At 54.2% G+C, this 18,508-nt stretch overlaps 1 protein-coding gene across 2 annotated transcripts in view; it reads right to left on the minus strand.

The window, feature by feature from the left end:
• The window catches only part of SMPD3 (sphingomyelin phosphodiesterase 3), a 76,462-nt gene that overhangs the window by 18,243 nt on the left and 39,711 nt on the right, over positions 1–18,508 (minus strand). For both annotated transcript variants that reach the window (XM_024556250.4, XM_045191993.3), the window contains one exon: positions 8,055–8,122. The gene's annotated coding sequence lies outside the window, so the exon portion shown is untranslated. The remainder of the gene's footprint in view (positions 1–8,054; positions 8,123–18,508) is intronic.

An 18,508-nucleotide genomic window follows, 5' to 3' on the forward strand; every position in this document is an offset into this window, starting at 1 on the left:
AACTGGGGTCTGGGGTCTGGGGTCTGAGTTCTGGCGACTGCCGCTGACACAGCTGCGCTGGGGAAACGCCTATCACCCTTGCAGATCCCAAACACCTGCCTTCCCTGTCTTGCCGCCCTCTCCAGCCTCCCTGCCCCTCCTACGACAGTCCCCTACTGTCCCTCTGATCAGGCACATTTCTGGTTGCACATCAGGCCATCCCCTTGTGCCCCCCACCCCAGCCTGGGGCTCCCAGTGGAGACTCAGGCCAGTCCTGTCCTGCCCCACGTCCGGCTGTGGCAGACCCACTTCCGTCTGCCCCACTCCAATCCAAGAGGAGGGCTGTGAGCTGCGCCAGACCAGTCAGCACCATAGCCCCCTGACCCCAAGCTGAACGGTCACGTGACCCACGCTTCCTCTGGAGTTCACTGGACCGCTCAGCAAAGAGGACTGCATTTTCTCTGAGACGGAAGCACAAAGAACCTGAAGCTTCTGGAGCCTTCCTGGAGAGTGAATCCAATGCAGAGGGAAAAACCTTAGGGCTGGAAGGGGAGAGGCCAAGTCACGGTGACATCTTTGACTCCATTTTCCCTGTGCCTGAAGTCAACACAACTCCTAGACTTTCTCGTTAGTAAGTCAACAAATTACCCTTTTATTTGCGCTAGTCAATCCCACCAAAGGGACCCTGCCTACTACATACCAGCTACATGCTTTCTAAAACTCAATTCTCCTCAGTTCCTCTCCTGTGAAAACCTGTGGGACACCCTGGTCTGCCCACGGGGCCAAGGGGGGCTCCCTCCTGAGTGCTTGAAGGCCCTTCAACTCCTGGTGCTCAAGGGCTGTGCTTAGCAGGTGTCCCTCAGGTGACAGCACTGCCGACATCATGGAGACGAACTCTGGTGTCAGCCGTGCCGGGCAGGTCCTCCTGCTGGGTACTGGACCCGCTGCCGAGCTGACCCTCTGGCCCACGGTTTCTTCATCCGGCGAGTGACGCGCAGCAGCCCTCTGTCAGGGCAGTCAGAGGTGGCGTGCGGGCCACCCTCACAAGTGCCTGCCACATCTCTTGTAGCGTTTTTATTGCTGCCACTACTGGTAGTTTCCTTGCTGCAAAGGCCCTCAAGACACAGCTGGAGCCTCAAAGCTTCCTCCTTGTATGCTTGAGTGCTTGACAAAGAAGGCACCCTGCTCTCCCAGCTGAGGGGCGAGGGTGGCGCGGGGCATGCTGCGGCCTCCCTCTCGCGGTGGAGCTGTCTGCTGTGGGCTGTTGTGCGAGCCCAGGTCACGGGCTCCTGCAGCAGTCAGGTGCAGGCAGAGGGGCTATAAAATTTTCAAAGAAACTTTCTGTGGGAGCTATTAATGCATCATGTGGTTTCTGAGAATAGGAACGGGCTGCAAGCAGCTCAGCGGCACTCCCTCAATCAGCCTCGGCACTTACATGTCAGAACTCAGAAAGCCCAGATTAAGCTGATTCTTGCGTGACTGGAAAGCAAATTTCAAGCCAGGTTGGCGGTATATGTGCCAGGGGTGCCCGAACCAAGCTGATATTTCAGATAGCAGCGCCCTGTGTTCAGGGCCTGGCGCTGCAGTGACACAGGGCAGCTGCCCCGGGAGCCTGGGCTCCATCACAGGAGGGGCTGAGTTTGAAGATCTGAGCCCCCTACCCTCTACTGCCTGCCATTCCAGAATCATCTATTGGTGACTGAAAAGGGGGCTGATTAAGGACAGGCTGGGTGGTAGCTGGCACCTGAATCCGCACCTGAACCATTTTCAGCATCTCTTATTCCCGCGGGCCCTTACATTACACCCAAGAGCCTGCCTGCAGCCAGATCTGCCTGCTTAGAGTCCGAGGTGAGTTGAAGCCCCCAGGGCTCCCACCAGGCCTGTGCTCTCCAGGAGGTTGAGCCCAGGGTGCAGGGCGGCAGGGGGGTGAGGCCTTCTTCCGTGATGAACATCAGGTCTGAGGTCACTGTGTTCGCAGCGTCTTCTCCACATGGGCCCGGACAGGGCAGCTCCAGGGCAGGCTTGGAGCAGGCAGCCGTGACTGCCAGAGAGGGAGCTTCCGCATCCTTAGTGAGGCTCAAATCAGGGGTCACTGCCAACAGCTGGGCATCTAGATGGGCATGGGCCTCTGGCCTCCAGTGCTGGTACCGCCCAGGTGCTGGGGCCTGAGCCTGGACCGAGTGAGCCTTGCAAACAGCCATAGGCGGGCGATCCTGGGACTCCCCAGCAGGTCTCATCACCTTCCTCAGGTGAGTGCTGCGGCATCTGCTGCGTGACTCAGTGCCAGCCCCCAACATGCTCCCCGCTGGCCGGTGCCGCCTCCACCCGCAGGAGAGACCCTCCTAGGGATGGAGAGATTGGAGACCAGGAGGCTTCTCTCAGGCTCTGCTGTTGAGGCTTCTATTCCAGCAAAGTCCCTATGGCCCTGACACGAGAGCCGATGTTAATGGTTCATGAGCCGAACGAGGCTTGGAACACACTTCGCTTGAGAAGCAATGACAACATACTTTCTGTGGGAGTAGAACTTTAAATACACGTCCACACAAATGGTGTGATTGATGCGGACCCAGTGTTCAGCTGCGTCTCCAGTACAGCCTTTTCTCCGGGGACGGATGGGCCGACTGAGTGGTGTGTAGGCATTTCAAGGCACCAGAGAACACAGATGAAGACAACAAACCTTCCTAAAACAGAACAGACTTGCTAAAATTCTTCTGAAGGGAATCATTTCACATTTGGCCTTAAGTTTTCTATGCAAAGAACATTTAACAAACTGAGTCCTAGAGGAGAATTTATGCAGAGATTAAAAAGCAAATCAGTGCGAATGAGTAAATAAATCTCACCAACCCCCCTGCAGCTCCAGGGAGCTGGGCCTGAGGCCAGATTTCTGGACCGAGGCTGAATCTCACTCACTCCTGAGGGCTGAGGCCCTTTTCCTGGGACCTTTCAGAGACCTTGGACCCTGGGCCATTGCTGTACTGAGGTCCTCCCACTGCACATGGTACCACAGGAGCCCTCGGCTCAGAGAACCAGACAGAAGACCACCTCCCCTTGAGACAGGGTGCCCCAGCTCAGGCCAAACCGCGGGCTGCCTTTGGGGCTGTGCAGGGCCTGCCCCTGAATGTACAACTGGGAGAGGACCGGGGGCAGCTGGAGTCTGCTGCCCGGGGGGGTGAGACCTGGAGCTTCGTCTGCATAAGACGGGGAGCAGGTGTACACGGGGCCACCACTGCTGGAGGGTCAGGAAAATTAAAAGATTACAGCTTTTAATTTGTCCGCAGCAAAGACCAGTAGGGAAGGGACAGTGGAGGTCTAGAGTGTCCCCAGTTGCCTCTAAGTTCTGTCACCAAAGCTGCCTTCCAAGGGTCTGCTGAGGCTCTGGCTTCCAATCGCCCCTGACCCTCCAGCAGTGGTGGCCCCATCTACACCTGCTCCCAGAGGTTGAATGCTACACTTCTGAAAAGGGTGACAAGAGCTCTTGGCTCTGGTTGTGGAGGTTTGTGTCCCCAAATTGCTGGTAGACATGCTAATGAAGAGAGTGACCACCTTCATTCAGGAGCCATCTACTTAAAATGGGATAAGCATGCTTTGTCCTTGTGAAGATAAGGGTAGACTTTTACTTTTTGCTCACTCTGCCTCCAGGCCTAGGACAGGACTCTTGCCTCACTTTCTCTGGCCCCTAGAGCAGCTGGAGCCTGCTTTCCAGGTGGGAGGCAGGATTGCCCTTCCTTGTGTTAGGTAGATCATGTGACTAACTCTGACCAATGTGCTGTGAGTAAAAGTACTGTGCGTCACTGCTGGGCCAGAGTACTTAACAGCAGGTGTGAGACCTTCCAGAGTTCGGTCTCTGCCACCTGCATCTGCAGGATTTGAGCTGGTGGCTGCTCTGTCAGCCTCGGTCCCAGGTTGGGGAGACACGGAGCAGGACCCCAGCTAACGCATGTGTAGCTGCAGTGAGAAGTAAACCTTTCATGATAAGCCACAGCATAATCCGTCCCATCCTGCCCAACAGATGAAGGCTTCCGATTCGGCATTTAAGCAGCCCATGTACCAAAAATAGTCCTTATTGATGGATAGCTCTTGGTTTCTCAGGAATATAAACAGAACTAGCTTTCAGACCCTCCTCTCTTCCAGACAGATCTTCATTTTAAATGGTAATGGTGATGTTCCTCTGCCCTGAATCCTGCTTTGTGTCCGTGGTCCTCAGGACCATGAGGCATCAGGGGAACTGAGCCATAATCTTTTAATTTTTAGTGGAAACTGTTTCTGCTGAGAGAAGAGGCCCTGGATGGTGGCATAGGCAGGAAAGGAAACCCGTAGACATGGGAAGTAAGTCCACTGGAAGCAGCTCACAGAGAGCAGTGTAGGGGGCTGACCCCAGGGCCCGAGCAGGGCCCGCAGCAGACGGGCAGCAGGGGGTGTCAAAGGTGGGGTGCGGGGGGCTGCAGCCTGTGCTCGATGTCCCAGGGTCAGCCCTGAGGGGCCGGGAGGGGTTGGACACAGCCAGATCACGCTGGCTGACAGGTGCAAGCCGGGGCTGGCGAGGGCAAGGGGCCGGGCAGCAGCTGGTAGGTTGGGGGTGCTCAGGGTATATTTCCTGAGTCAGCAGCAGCACGGTGACTGCAAGGGATATTTCACAGCAAGGGCCAAGAACCTCTGGGGGCAGAGCCTTTGCTTTCTAGGTGAGTATATTTGAATGTGGGGGTGTCCTCCTGGAGGGTGTGGAGACAGGAAAGTGGTAGGTTGTGGGTGGAACCAGTAGTGAGCGAGGGAGGGAGGGAGGTCAGGTGGAGCACCAGAGAGCTGAGAACAGGCGCTAGGACAGCAGAGTCACTCAGGAAGTCCCGACTGCCAGGCCACCTTGGCCACCAGATCCCAGACTTCAGGAGGAGGTCAGGGGTGGGGGGTGAGCAGCTGTGGAAAACAGGCCTGAGAGGAGGATCAGATGCATTCACTTACAGTTCATCCCTAGTTGGATCTGTGTAATTCAAACACTTATGATGTCTGCTTAGCATCCTGCCTGCACCATAAAGATCCAGCTAGCTCAGGCAATGAGCCCTGAAAGCCCAGTGTGCGGGCTGGGTCTGTGTCCCGCTCTGGGAAGGCTGAGTGGCCCTAGGGCTGGCTGGGGTCTGGGCAGCCACCCAGCCTGAGGCTACCGGCATCACCACCACTGCTAGACAGAAGGTGGACAGGGTATCTCACCAGGCTTTCTGGTAAAGTTTTGGAAAGAAAATGAACAGACAGAGGTCAGCACCAATGAGGAAACAGTCCGTGCAGTTTCAAGCAAATCCACTGTAAACAACAGACCCAACAGGAGGCTGACGCTGCTTGATCCTCGTCTGTCTCTCAGCTCCCTGGCCCCTGGTGCCGGGCCATCCTCCTTGTTCCCTTTTTGCACTGGGGACTGATCCTTCTCAGAGCCCCGTGTTGTCCTCTCCTCCCCTGCCCGCCCTCTCGGAGCCGGACCTTCCCTTGCCTCTTCTCTCTGTTGATCCCCTGTGAGTCACCTGTTTCCTGGTGACAGCCAGCCCAGGCGTCTCTCCTGGTCTCTGACCCCATACATTTGATTGGCAGTTCTTTATCTTCCCCTAAAAATTCGTTTCTCTTCTACTTCTCCAACACCAGCTCTGCCCCAGAGTAGTCCCAGGACCCTGCCTCCTCAACCTGCCCTCTGTTCTGCCTCTCGAACCCCTACCCCCATTCCCACGGCCCGCCATGCTCAGTCCAGGCCTCACCCTCTCCACCTGGGTCCTGCAACTCCACCGTCTGGCCCCCTGAGCTGGGCCCCTCCCTTCTGGTCCACGCAGCAGCTGGTGGGATCTTTCTGTACCGCACATTGGACCACGCTGCTCCCCTATTAAACTTTTCAGCAGTCCCAGCTCCCCCAGGAAGATGCACCTGGCAGAGAAGGAAGGGCAGGGAAGGGCAGGCTAGGCCCAGCAGCCTAAAGACTCTGCTGCTCTCCAACTTCTGGAGTCCCAGGGTCCCTGCCCTGCACCGTCCCCACCATGCCCTGCTGGACGGCCACGCCTTTGCTGGGGCTCTTCGCTCGTAGCCCTCATCGGTGCAAAGGGAGAGGCCTCAGCAGAGGGGCTCAGGTTTGGAAGTCACAGGGATGGTCTCTCCACCAAACCCTAGCCAGCCCCTACTCTCTGGCCCCTACTCAGGAATTACTAGAGACCTTTGGCTTAAACAGGCCATTTCTCTCTTGACAGCTGGCAGTTCTGGTACGTTTATCGTGTGTCTGTAGTCTGCACACCAGAGAGGCGACCAGCCCCCCCATCCTCAGATATGCCGAGCTGGAAACAGGCCTGAGAGAGAGGAGGCCTGAGCAGCGTTGGTAAATTTCTTCCCTCGAAACAAAAGGAGAGAGACTCTTAAGTGTGTGGCCTTATGGGGTGACTCTGCAGGACCAGGGACCCTGCCCTCAGGGCAACACCGGCAGCCTTGGGGCTCAGGGGGGAGGGGTGAGGTGCTCCCCAGCCACTCAACCTCCAGCCCTGGGGAACATGAGCATTGGGTTCTAACTCTGAGGCCCGTGTCCCCTGGCAGGCACTCGGGGTGTCATCCCATCACCTGAGCCTAGCTGTGTGTCGGGCACGTAGATAACAGGGACCCTGGATGACTGACTGACATGAGTGTCAGCCCTGCCCCCTGCACATCTAGAGCCCCGCCAAGGTGGCTTCCACAATCCTGCTCATCCGGGGCACCAGCTGCCTGCTCATGGCCGCAGACTCATTCCCACCCACCTCTTCTTCCTCTGTCCCTGTGGGGTGGGGACACGTCTATGAGCCAGTCCATGGCAAAGACATGAGGGAGACTAGAAATAAGCACCAGAGGAGCTGAACTCACAGATCCACTTCTTGGGGACATCTAAGCAGAAGTCACACAATACACACTGCCCAGAACGCGCTCTTCACATGACAGCGCACTACCCCGAGTGGGTACCGCTGGCCCCATTCACATTTGAGGAAACTGGGACTCAGAGAGGTAAATGACAGTGCCTGGGAGGGGCAGCCAGGTCACCTAACTCCAATTTTCCTTTCCTCTCTATCTTTCTCAGCAAGACTGAATACAAACGATATGCAAACACATTCGAAATACATAAATGAGCTCTGTCCAGCTCCAAGGTCCCCTAACTCCAGGACAAATTCCTAGGGAAGCATAAAAAACTACCCACACCACCTCCCTGGTCCTGCTTGTTCCCCCCGCCCTCAATTCCCACAGAACGATTCCCACTTTTTTCCAGTCCCCTGAGGTGACATTTGTCACCCTCTATCCCTGAGACCTTGGTGAGGATCCCAATAATCTTCCTCCCTCCATGTGGGCTGTCAGCCTCATCTACCTCTTTTGTTCTTCCGCCCAGTCACCATCACCTTGGACACCCCCAAACTCTCTACCCCAGCCTGGTAACACGCAAAACATTTAATTTGCCAATCTTTGAGAGAGGACAGGTTCTTATAATGGTCTTGCTCTCCTGGCTCTGGGACTGAGGTTCCCCATGTCAGGGGGCTGCTAGTTTCTGCTGTTATTCCTGAGAATGGCCTAGTAGTTTGAATTATTTCTCTGGGATGGATTCGAGAGGAGAGTTATTTTAAAGCTTCTGTTGTATGTTGCCAAGCTTCTTCCCATCCAGGTCGTTTGAGCGTGCCTGTTTCACAGCATCCTTACCAGCTCTGGGTTTTAGCATTAACATTTTTTTTAAAGGGTTTATTGGATGATGAAATCTAGTTCCATTTTCTAGGATATTTAACTTGTATTCCTTCACTTTTTGTGAGGCGCTGCCTCAATCCTTTTTTACGTATTGAGGAGTTTGTGTTTTCTCCATCGATTTGGGTGTACCAGACATACCCATCCCCTGGCCTTGTATTCCACAGGAAGCCTGGTTCAGAATAGGACAAACTGCCTGCCCGATTGCTTAACCCAGAGCTGTGTTTTCAGAGTTTTTAACCAAGCAGCAGAATCTTATCTTAAATAACCTCTCAGAGCACCTCTGTATTAAAAACACTAATAAGTAGCCTATAAGGGGAGGCCTGGAGTGCCATCTCCCTCCCCTTCTGGAGCCCCTGTCTTACCAGCGGAAGGGCCTCTGGGACCTTCTTTCCCTTCCGTCTGAGGAGGGCGTCACTGTGGAGTCACGGACCTGAAAGGACACAATGACCGGTTTACAAAGATGCCTGGAACTCAGCCCACAGCAGAATAGCCCAGCACAGGGGACCCAGGCACAGAGCCCCAGGGGTCCCACCCATGCTGCAGGAGGAGCTGCTGCACCCTCCCCCACCCCTCCATGAGGGTGCACACCCCTGCTGTGCTCGTGGACTTAGTGCAGCCAGAGCGGAGGGGATGGAGGTTTGTGTGGCAGACCTCCACACTGCGGGGGCCGGGAGAGCAGATTCAGAGCTCTGGCCTCGGGCCTGGGTCTAGTCTAACAGGTGAAGCCGGCACAATCGGACCTCTCCCAGGAGTTTTTGTGATCTCATCCTCGCAAAGAGAGCTGGAGACGGGAGAAAACTGAGCCCAGGCCCAGGAATAGGCGGGTGAAATGGGGGAGGAAGCGTGTGGAGAGAAAGAACTAGAGGGATTTTGCAGCGGATAAGGAGGGAAGGAGTAAGCAGGACTGTGGAGGAGGGGCTCAGAGGGGACATTTTGTGAACCCAATGGGGTCTTTGGAGGGGGCGGTGGCCAGGGCTGCTCACGTGAGCAGAGGCCTTTGGAAACGCTGCTACTGGCTTCCTGCCTCCCTTGCAGACAGCCTGAGGATCCGCTGCCCAAGGCACTTGGACCCCACTGGGTGGGTCTTCTTAGGTCCCTTTCTCTGGCCTGCCCCCGCTCTCCTAGCTCTGCTCCTGACCTCAGGTGCTGGCCCTGCCCCCTCTTTTTGGCCCTGCCCCTGACTTCTGACCCCAGCAACCCTCTGAGCTCACCCTTTGGCCTCAGATAAACAGCTCTGGCTCTTTTGTCCAGTCCTAAGTCCAGTCTCCGACTTTCTAGCTGAATCCTTGGCACCTGGCCCCAACCCTTAGACTGAGGCCCAGGAAGTTCAGCCACCCCCTCCCAACTTCAGGTATATGCCCCTTGCAGTACTCCTTGGCTCTCTCCCTTCTCGAGCCAGCTCTGCTGCCTGGCCCAAAGTCCGCCTACCACGCCCACATCCCGAGTAGGTTGACTGCCACTCCCCAGGGTCCCCCTGGACAATCCCCCGTCCTTTACGCACACTTAATTTTGTAAGTCAGCCAGTTATTATTTCAGAAAAATCTGAAACTAGAGTCCCAATCCCTGTGCCTGCAAGCCAAAGATGTTTGCAAGAAGGGCTGGAAGGAGTGTCTCCTCACTTGGCAAACAGTTGGCACCCTCCTGGTTAGGAATCCACATAGAAAAGCTCCAGTGAGACGTGGGTTCCAGGCAGCTGAATGGCCTGGGGAAAGTTATTTAAGCTGTGAGTCTCAGAGGCCCCTCCTCCATCACCCTGGGGGTCACGACAAGGCCTTGAACAGCCCTGGCCAGGACCAAATGAGCATGGGTACTTGGTGTTGCCAGATCAGGGCCAGAGGAGGAAGCCAGAGCTCCTAGGTTCTTGCTCTACTTGAGGTGACCTGTGCTCCCCTAAAGGCCCTTGTTTCATGTGGGCACCTTGGCTTATTCCCTCTGAGTTAAGCACCTGGCAGGCATCTCTCCCCACCCATAGCCTGGGGGGTCCAACCTGCTGAGAGGTCAGAGGGAAGCTTGCTGTCCGAGCCTCCAGGGGAGGCCCTGTCCCCTGCACCGGGGGGACACAGCTGCCAGAGTGACGACCTGCATGAAACTCTGCCCTGCACCCCCTGGCTGGGCTCACCTGCCGCTAGACCACAGGCTGGCAAGCATCTGGGAGTGGGTATGAAAGAGGCAGGCCCCTTCGAAGCCATCCTGGCCTGTGAGACGCTCAGCTCCCCTGCCTCCTCTCAGCGGGGGAGGAGCACACTCCTCATCTCAATGAGAAGTTTTTCAGAGGGTCTTCGTCCTCAGACATCCCCTGAACTGTCCCCCAAACTGTCCCCCACCAGCTGTATAGCCTCTTTCCTTTACCAAACTCTTCTGGGGAAAAAAAGTCCCTGTGCGTTTTTTCAAAATAGAATGAAATAACAGGAACTAACTATTTAGGGAGGAGTTCCTGAAGGGAAATGGAATCTTTACAACCTCGAAATTACAGGACCTCTTCTCGTCTCAAAAGAAAAGAAAAACATGTCAGATTGTTGATATTCTGAGCCAGACCTTGTTTTGAGATATGCTCTCCTCTGTCTTTTCACAAACTACAGCCTTTCTCCCCCTTTGAAAATAAGATCGTGTCAAGTCAGGGATTAGAAATGGGGAAAATTCAATCAGAGCCTCCCTCCACCAGCTACACATCTCAATACACTCCCAGGCGAGCAGAATCAGCTCCCGCTACAACCCAGCTCAGCAGCATCATTCAAAACGCACCGGTAGGAAATGGTGGAACAGAAGGACCTTTCATCCTGAGCGAGCGAGGCCCGCAGCGCTGCTCTCCTAGCTCTGGAAGCTCGAGGTGCCTGGGCTCAGAGGAGTCGGGGCCTCTTGCTTAAATAGGCAGTGGGAGTGGGGCAGGGCAGGCCTGAGGGGGCGGGAAATTGGGCCGTTCACCCAGCACAGCAAGGCAGTGTCCATGGAGCCAGCCATGGCTGTAAGCACACGCCTGCTTGCTGTCCACCCGGGCCTCAAGCCCACAGGCCCCTAGACCACAGACCAGCACCTGAGGTGACCCCTGATGGACATGCAGCTCCAAGTGAGACCACATCCCCAGACGCACGGAGCTTGGTCCCCGTTCCTGGATGCCTCTGCCTCTGCTGAGACACAGCCTGGCCAGCAGTAATAGCTGTAGACTTGGACTGACCTGCGCCCCAGACCAGTAAGTGCTGGTCTCAGGCCAGGCATTTCTCCAAGCCTCAGTTTCTACTTTCTTGAAATAAGAATAATAACACTGACTTGATGGGTCCAGAAATAATGTTTGCAAAGGGCCTGGCACCTGGGAGGCTGATTTATTTATGCACATGGTAGTGCTGGGGCCAGGCGCCTTCAGCCAAGTTCAAGCCCACACAGTGTGGGTAACAGACGCAAAGTCACACAGCCCTCCAGCTGAGTGTCAGAGTCAGACTGCAGGCAGACCTGAGACTAGGTTGGGGTGGCAGAAGTCCCTTACGGTGAGGGTGGGGAGCAGCTGCTGGCCTTGGGGGAAGGTCTTGACTGAACTCTGGTGAAGGAGTTACCTCTAGACCCTCAAAACCGAGGCAAGGAAAGAAGCATGGTTGGACATGCTTGCTCAGATGGCCTGTGTGCATTTGGTTGAGACCTTAGGGGGTTGCAGAAGTACGCCAGAGAAACTGCTAGGGCAACCACCAGCTGCCCCCGCCCACCCCTGCCACCACCAATTCGTATGTTGAAGCCCTAACCCCCAATGTTGCTGTATTTGGAGATGAGGCCTCTAAGGAAGAAATTAGGGTTAAAGGAGGGTGGAGCCTTGATCTGACAGGATTAGAGTCCTTGTAGGAAAGACGTCAGAGAGCTCCCCCCTCCTCACACGGGGAGGAGGAAAGGCCAGGTGAGGACTGCAAGCCAGGAAGAGTGATCTCACCAGAACCCAAATCAGCCAGGCCCTTGATCTCGGACTTCTAGACTCCAGCACCGTGAGAAAACACATTTCCGTTGTTTAAGCCACTCAGTCTGTGGTATTGTTGTAATGGCAGCCCTAGCAGACTAGTGTACATGGATGAGATGGCGGGGTGGCTTTCAGAGCGTGGAAAGGGCCAGAAATGAATTTAGAAGTTTCCAGCTCAGGCAACTCCATGGGCACTGAAGTCGCTCACTAATCCGGAGTGAAGGCAGTTCGCGGTGCTGAGGGACGTTTGCATGATGTGGCCCTGTGACTGTGAGATATTCGGGCCTCGAACTCAGGGGAGAGGTCTGGGCTGGCTCAGGACTGGGGAATTAGTAGGAGTGATTACATTTCAGAGCACTTACTCTTTCCTTTTTGATCGGTCCATTCTAATTCCAATGTCGTATTATATCAGCTTTTGTCTTTTATGTTTTTATAAAAAGTCAGACATTCTCCCTTGCTTTTAAAAAGTCTAACGGTGCACAAATTCGCCCCAACTATTAAATGCATTTGTTTTCTTCTACTCGTACAGAGCAAGTCTTGCCCAGGAGCATAACTGGTACGTGGTTAGAATCGTGCATGTATTCCTGAGGTCCATCTGGTCTTCCTATTTACGATGTCAGTTCTCTTGTCGTTTTATCCAATTTCAAAAGACCACATCTCCCTGCACTTCCCCAGATAATTTATCACTCAGAAGTTTAGCAAATGCTTGTTTCTTCCCCTTAGAGTTACACTTGAAAGGTACAGTGTGTTTACTTTAGTTCTAAGCTGAGCTAGTTTTTCATCTCTAAAAACTTTTCTTGCATTATTTCTTCCCTGATGTTTCCCCCCGTCATAAGCCTCATTCCGTTTATTTCTCCCTCCTGTTCCAGAGCTAGGAGACCATTTCCCATTTTTCAAATCCGGTTTTTCCACCTCTGTTTGTTTTTTTTGTCGGTATTTCTGGTTTGATGTTTTATGTTATCCTCAACATCACCGAGCTCTTTGTTCTCGCGTTTCAGTAATGCCACCTACTACTTCCAGGTGGTTTTCAATTCTTTTAGAGTTTTTCCACTGTTTGTTCGGATACATTCCTGTGAGTAATATTTTGGTCATTTATTTAGAGCTGCTTTGAGGGAGGTTTTGAGTAACTAAGATCTAATCCATCTTATTCCAAAAAAGATTTAAGCTGACTTAAATTGTGTTCTATGTACAACATAATGAGACTTTTTTTTTTTAAGCAGTGAGAAAATGAGGGCTAAGGGAAAATAAAGGTAAAAAAAACAAACAAACACAGGCAGCAGGCAGATCCAAAGACTGAGTAAGGGGAAGGCCTCTGTATTCTGACGGTGGCCTCAGGTGGTGTGGCCCAGGCTTGTCCTTTTGATATTTGTTTGTGGTGTTGAAATGACCCATTGTTTCAAGTTATTATTTGAATGGCTACAGCACTGCAGAGACCCCCATGGTATGACTCTCTCTGCAAGCCCCTTCTGTGGGAACCACTTTTTTCCCCTCCCAATGGGGATGGAATTGAAAATTAACTGAGGCAATTTAAGAGAAATATACACGTGAGGTTAGGTGTGGGCCGGCCGCATGTAAACAGTGGAACTGTCGCCTCCTGCTTGTCTTCCAAAAGCTGGTATTGATTGAGCAACTAACTAGCAGGGTATTTCCTGTGTTCTGAATCAGAGAGTTGCCCTGGTTTTTGGTGGCAAGTGTAAGCTGGGTGGGAGGAAGGCTTCTCCGGGCCCTCTGTTCCCACAGAACCCCCGAGTGGCCTCATTTCACACCTCTAAGGAAACAATTTTCCAAGTGACAGATTGATTGCTGTATGGGTGGTTACCAAAAAAGACTCTATTTTATTAGCTGTTTGTCTTGCAAAGTGAAATCATTTTTTTAAAACTTTATCAAAATGTCATTGTCCCAGGGTTTAAGAACATGGCCTCTGGCTTCGCAGGAGGGTCTGCAGATCCCACAGGTGAAGAGCCAGGCCGGGGTCTGGCTGCAGCCCCTGGCAGAAGAGCCTGGGGTATGGCAGCTCAGCCTTTGGCTCTCTCGGGAGGGCACTCAGGGCCAGCTGGGCACCAACAGGATGTCACCAAACCTCATCCTTGAGCCTGAATTGTCTTTCTCTTTAATGCATCAAGAAAAAAAATCTAGACATTCATATACGTGAGAGACTATGTGTAGGTAACTTTGCTTTCTGTTTGAGGAGGAAATAGAGAACATTCCATTTATTCAAGGAATCATATTAAGCAATTAAGAAGTATTTGGTGTCATACTGATGGCAGGTAAAGATAAAAATGGGGGAGGGGGTTGGGGGTGGCGTGGGGAAGAGACTGGAAGTGGTAGAGGAAGGCACTGCCCTCCCTGCCCAGCCCTGCCCTCCGTGTCCCAGCTCCCAGCTCTCAGCCTCAGGGCAGAGACTTATCCAGAGTTAAGGCCAGCCCTCCCAGCTCTGCGGTCCATTTCTAGTCCCTGCTGCCCCTCTTCCCTGGCCACCGCGTCCCCTCAGGCCTCGTTTCCTGCCTGCACAGGTGCACGAGGCCTGCACTGGAGCCCTTCCATCCTGCTCCATGTCCAAGCCTGATTCCCACCACGGGTGCTGAGTTTGTTCTGCCCTTGTTCAGCATCTCCAGGTCTCCCTTTGAGCGCAGAACAAACCCTTCTACCTGCCAGGCAAGGGGCCCTGCCCTCCTCAGCCTCACTTCTGCCTTCCCCTCCTCCCACTCTTTCCCCTGACAGCCCCGACCTCTGGTGCTCGTCTTTTCTAGAATGTGCCATGCCCGCTCATGCCTCCATGCCTTTGCCCGTACCATGCCCTGAGCCTGGAATACCCCTCCTGGTCGCCCACCTGGCACCAGTCCTCTAAGGCTTCGTTCTACAGCTGTCACCCCCACCCGCCCACTGGGCTTTGTACCAGCAGCCCCCTGAGCACCGAGCACAGACCCCAGTCCCTGAGAAGCACGCAGGGAACCTTGGCTGAATTAATAAAACGGTTTCTAGCCCAGTCAGAATGTCCATCATCAGAGGGTTCGATTCCCTCTGTGCAGACCAGGCAGGCACTATGAGAAAATCGCTCCCAACTGTTTGAACTAGTATGTTCATTAAGCTGCTTTGCATAAAGGAAGATACACAGAATTGTAGCCTTAATGGTCAGCAGATTCATATGGACGCACGTGTGTGGCGTTGGCCCCCAGAGACTGCTGAGATCACCATCTTCGTCAACATTTTGGGGGCATCCGCTGTACTAAGAGTGTCGCGTGCATAACCTCTTACTTAACCCTCTAAACCCTCTAGGGAGGTTAGGTATCATTGTTCAGACACTTAGAGAGGAAAACCGAGGCCCAGGTAGGTTAAGTGACTTGTCTTGAGTCACATAACTAGAGACTCTGGATAAGACTTCTCTAAGGCTCATTCTGCCTAGGGTTTCCCTCCCACGGGCTCTGCTGCTCAGGAAGCACCCACAGGCAGGGAAGACCAGCCGGGGCGTGGGAGGCTTGGAGCCGCCCCCAAGCCTCTTCGCTGCTGCTCTCTTCTGTCCCAGGGAGTATGAGGTGGGTGCTGCCACTGTCTGTCCTTAGCACCTGAGTGTGAATCAGCTCACAGCTCCTCGGCTTGGACAGAGAACTAGTGAGGCTTGGAAGGTGTGAACCAGCAGGAGCCAGGTCGAGCTATTATTGGGGGGCCAGGGGTGTTGGGGAGACCCTCTGGTTGAGCCCCACTGTCTCTCACTGGCTTCTTCAGCCTTGTCCCTGCCATCCATTCTCCACACGGAAGCCAGGTGATCTTTCTGCCCACAAACCTGCGCCCCCTCCCTGCTTAAACCCCTCCACTGCTCCTGGGGAAAACCCACCCCGAGTCTGCCACCCTCTCCTTCTTAACTCTTTGTCGGCCTCGCTCTCCCCGGCTTGCGCCTCCAGAGCCCTCCCGGTCCTCCCATGGTCTCCGGTCTCTCTCTGGGAGGGCCTTTCTTCACGCTGTCCCTTGACTGTCCCTTGACGCTGTCCCCTCACACTGGAATCACCCACCTTGCCTGGCGGGCTGCTCCTCACCTTCACATCTCACCTGAGAAGTTTCTTCCTCTGGGAAGCATTGCTGATCTCCCCCTGCATTTGTGTTAGGGCCTCCTTGGAGGGGTATACACCGCTCCCGGCCCTGCCTCAGAGGTGAGCTCGGAGGGGCTGGGACCGGCGTCACCTGTCAAACAGTCCTGGCCACTGGCATACAGACAAGGCTATTTGGAATGACAACGGGGAAGAGGAATATGCCCCAAATGTCGCCCTTCCAAGGGAGGTGCTGAGTCTGATTCTGGGGTGTCGGGGACCTCCTAAGGGGATGGGGACTGTCCAAGAGGTAGGCAGGTGCCTGTGAGGTGCCAGCTGTGCCGCGTGGGCCCTGGGATGAAGCCACAGCTGTGGATGCCCGTTCTCAAGGAGAGCAGGCAAAGGAAAAAGGGGGTCAGGGACAGAAACTTCGGGCTCATTCCATTTTTGGCTTGGTGAGGAAAGAGGAGCCAAAAGGAGCACTTGGGAGAAGGTGGAAGAACGCAGGAAAGGTGGCTAAAATATAGCACTGTTTTTATTTAGTTCTCAGATAATCTTACTTTTTTTCTTTTTCACTTAGAATAGTCGGGCAAGGAGGGCCCTACTCGGCAGCCCATACGATGAGAAGGCCAAGTGCCAGAGAGGCCCTCACTCTATTTTTCCCTTCCTGACACTGCCTCTTTGAGACCTGAGGAGGGAACCTGGCCTGTGGTGGCCTGAGGTGGCCCGAGCTGGCGTCTCTAAGGCAGATGTGGCCAGCCATCACCTCGTTCTCCAGAAGCCACCAGAAAGCTGGTTATTCACTTCTCCTGACCAGAAATAAATGCATCAGACACACATTCTCGGGCAATCTCGAGGGTTGCAAACACAAAATTACCCCATAAATCACTTTCGTTTCCTTTCCTCAGTTTAAAGTTGGGGTTTTCTGTTCACATTAGTTACATTCAAATTGGGCAGTAATGACTATTCTTAAAATAGAACGTCCATATTACCAAGTTTAGAAAGAAAAACCACCTAGGAATGAGAAAATGTGGGCACATGAGAAACGCCACTCCCTCAGCCACAGAGCCTTTCAGGAGCCCGGCGGGGAGCGCCCGCCACGCGGGGTTTGTGGCAGAGCACAGCACGGCGGGCGGGCCGTGTCTGCGGTCGCTTTTCACTCTGTTCCCGGCACCAGGTCAAGGAAGCCTTTGACGTTCCTGGCCAGGAGCTCTGGGGGCGTGCCAACCTCTAATTACATTTCTGTTTTTAAATATTGATAAACAGCCCTTCTGTTGGTTCAAACGTGTTTTTAAACACCGGGTCTGTAGTTGTTGGCTCTGAACAAAGAGAACAGAGCCCCTCCCTGCGCCTCCCTGGACTCTCATTCACACACCGAAGGAATGAACTGTCCCTCTGGGTGGGGGTGCGAGGAGGTCACTTCAGGATTCAAAGTCCGGCCTGGCTAGGCTGCAGGCTGAGGCCCTGCTCTCCCCAGACGGGACTTCTGGCCTCTGCTACTGCCAGGGCTCCTCCTACTCTGGGTTCTGGCTGGAGGTGCGGGAGTGAGGCGGGAGAGGCCACTGCCCCGTGGCACATCTGGCCACCGCCTTGCTTCGCGTGTGGATGTCAGTCCCTGGCCCCACAGGCTTTGGGTGTAAACAGCACAACACTGGTGTCCTCCACCCCCCCCCCCCACAACTGCTACCTGGGATGGAGGGAGGCGGGACTGGAGGGGACCCCTTCTAGTAGGGCCACAGGGTCCAGTGGAGCCAAGTGTCATCCATCCCACCATGGGGACACTGACACGGAAAGATGCTCCAGGCCCAGGCTCCCCTAGAAGCAGTGGTCCATAGCGTAGGGGGCGGTGGTGGTCCCCGTTCCCCTGGGAGGACTTGGAACCCAGTCAGTCGTCGTTTGCCTGGAGTGCCGGGTAACCATGCTCCACACAGTTTCCATAGAGACGGCGTCCAGAGTGCAGCACCTCGTTACAAACTGCTGCATCGGTGATGTCCATGGTACTCTGAAGCCCTTGGCTCCATGGAGCTAAGGCCAAGTTCCTGATGTCATCACACCTCCCCGCTCTACACCACGGCGGTGTGCCTGCTCTTGTCTTCACCATCTACAGAGGAGGCAACTGAGGCCCAAAGAGGTAAAGCTTGTCACCCAAGATCACAGTGGAGGAGCTGGGATTTGAGCCCAGGTCCATCTAACTCTGAAACTAGAGATCTTCTCGATCCACTCTGCCACAGGGCCTCCAGGTCCCACTTCCTGCATTTGGCAAGTGGCCACTGGAAGGGGCCACCCTCAAACACATGCATCAGGGGTGCTGCAGCCCCGGGCAAGGGCCAAAGGCTCTGTAGTGGTGGCAGCAGCCATGGTGCTTGTCACTGAGTCCTGGGTGGTTCTGCTGGGGTGTCCCTTTTAGTCAGGGGGCCATGCTGGCATGACCCATTTGGGCTCTAAATTTAAGAGGTAATTATGGGCCAGCTTGGTGACCATCAGGCCCTTTTGCTACATCCTAGGAAATGGCCCTAACCCTGTTACATGGTAAATCAGACATAATCAGCTCCTAATTTAATATGGTGGCTCCGAGTAACATTTATCAAGATACAGACACTGGTCCAAGGAGTTAGATAAGAGTGGTAGTTGGATTAGACTCAGACAAAAATCGACCTGCACTTTCTAACAGTTTAAAATAAATTAGTGGAAGAGACGAACTTTTTCAGTACCGTATTGTGTAGATGCGCAGGCTCTTGTGTTGCAGGCGCAGACTAGGGGCATCTTTCAGACTGACCAGGTGCGCCCCTGCAGCCTCACCCTGCCATGGCTCACCCTCCAAACCCTGACAGAGGTGCTTAGATCCCTGGAACGCTGCTGT

This window comes from Desmodus rotundus, chromosome 12 (genome assembly GCF_022682495.2).
Source record: "Desmodus rotundus isolate HL8 chromosome 12, HLdesRot8A.1, whole genome shotgun sequence".
Lineage (NCBI taxonomy): Eukaryota > Metazoa > Chordata > Mammalia > Chiroptera > Phyllostomidae > Desmodus > Desmodus rotundus.